Raw genomic sequence first — 2,149 nt, 5'->3', positions numbered from 1 at the left:
TATGACAGGACTACAAAGGTAACAAAGTCACAGATGGCTATTAGATTTATGCTTTCATTTCTAAAACTAAAACCATTTAAAATTGTCTATTGTGCATGATGCTGTGCTAACTAAAATAAGCAGAAATACGTAATTACTGTCTTACTCTTCTGTTAGTATAACAAAATATTCAATGCCATTATCTGTTAAAAACAAAAGGTTTATTTTGACTTTGGATGTTTCAGTCCAGTTGAGCAGAACCATTCTTTGGTCTGTAGTAGGGATATGAGACATCAACACAGACACAGACAGCTGACAAACTAAAGCAATAACCATAACATACTGCCAATTAATAAGTGACTTGCTATAAGTTTCCAGTGATATTTTGTGGCTAGTGGAAAACATCAGCCACAGTTGCCCTAAAGATTCTTTTTTTTTCCACTTCAATAACTCGCCTCAAATCTTAGCATAATTATATGACAAATGAAAGAATCCTTGCCTCCCTGGCATTCCAGTAATCTTATGCCACTTAGGGGTATGATTGGTTAAGAGCCATCTGTAAGGGAGGTTTATGCATAATTAGGCTCTGATAAGACCACTCAGCTTGGGTCATTAATAACACTGTCCTTTACATACACAGCTGCACTTCTCACTCTATATCCATACAGCATGTTCTCAGAATAGATTTTCTAGTAAAGGTAATGCATGAGCATTAGCCCTTCCTAGAACTCTCCCCTAAGCTGATCAGAGTTGGAAATGCAATCTGGGTTTCACATCAAGCCAATAAGTGTATTTTGACTCAACTGAAAACTCAAATGTCTCAATATTCACACTCTGAGGAAACATTCCACCACTAATTAACATTGTCTACCATGAATTCAGAAGGGGAGAAAGGTGGTATGTGCCCAGGACAATTTACTTACAACTTTACTGTGAACTGAAATTGCTACACTGTTTCATTTTATTTGGTTTCATTGTTTGAACTTGACAGTAACTTCATGGGATGGTCCAACAAACTAACAAACCATTGAAAGGAACTAACTGGCCCCTACTTGGGGGTCACCATAGGCAGCAAGATGCCTTATGCCACCAGGGTCGTGCAGGTAGCAAAGCCACATGCTCCATTAATAATGTTCCCCACAGAAGAGACAAAGCTAAACTCAGTGCCTCAGAAGCTCTGAGATCTGCTGTGCTCCCCTCCCACTCCTTTGTCATTTCACAGCATTCTAAAGGAAGTATGTCTTCCGATTTACTGATGCACCAGGGGCCACCAGACACTGCAGAAATTATAAAATCATTACCTCAGAAATACAGAAGAAATCCTGTGTCTCAGGAGGAAATGGAGTTTATCCAGCAAGGGGGTCCAGAGTGATCGTCGTGGCTGCTGCTTATTACCAGGCAGAAGGATTAGCTTTGCAATAAAGGACTTCCAAGATGTCAAATGAAAAGTCATATATTACACAACCTTAATAAATATTCTGTAAGCAGAATGAAGTACAGAAACTCCAGGTGGTCACTTGTATCTCCTACATTATGTATCTTGGTCAACATTCCCACAAGCTGACCTGCACACATATTAAAGTCCCCATTTTTAAGTGCTAGCCTGTTAACTTGCCCTTGATTATTAAATGTTACCAGTGATGAACTATTAAAAACATGTAGTATCTAAAAAAGAAAAAGGAAAAAGAAAAAAGAAAAGAAAGAAAGGAACTAACTGTCAAATTTTTGAAAAAAGGATTTAACACTACAAAAAAATCCCCTCAGGAAGATATAACCTGAATTTCCATTTAGAAATATTTGGGAAAAACAATATGCTCAAATTGAAAAAAAATGAACATTTAGTTCTTAATTGATTATCCAATTAAGATTTCACAAAGTTGACCAAGTGGTCAACCCTGAACTCACACATACAAATAACTTATATGCATTAAGCAGGTTGTATTTTATAATTAATATAATTTTATAAATTTATATATTATACATACACAGATATATGTAAAACAGTTAAAGAAACAGAGGTCACATATTTTAAAGAGATCACAGGGGTATGTGGAAAGAGTTTGAGGGGAAAAGGAGAAGGGAACAAGTTACATATTTTCATTTCAAAAAGTTTTAAAATATTTTAAATACAGTATGACTTCAACAATGTTACTCGGTATTTCTAAATATT

At 35.9% G+C, this 2,149-nt stretch overlaps 1 pseudogene; it reads left to right on the top strand.

The window, feature by feature from the left end:
- Gm19252 (predicted gene, 19252) lies at window positions 1,024-1,652 on the top strand (annotated as a pseudogene).

This window comes from Mus musculus, chromosome 6, assembly GCF_000001635.26.
Source record: "Mus musculus strain C57BL/6J chromosome 6, GRCm38.p6 C57BL/6J".
Taxonomy (NCBI): Eukaryota; Metazoa; Chordata; class Mammalia; order Rodentia; family Muridae; genus Mus; species Mus musculus.
Note: the sequence above shows the minus strand (reverse complement) of the source record. Positions and strands in the feature narration are given on the sequence as shown.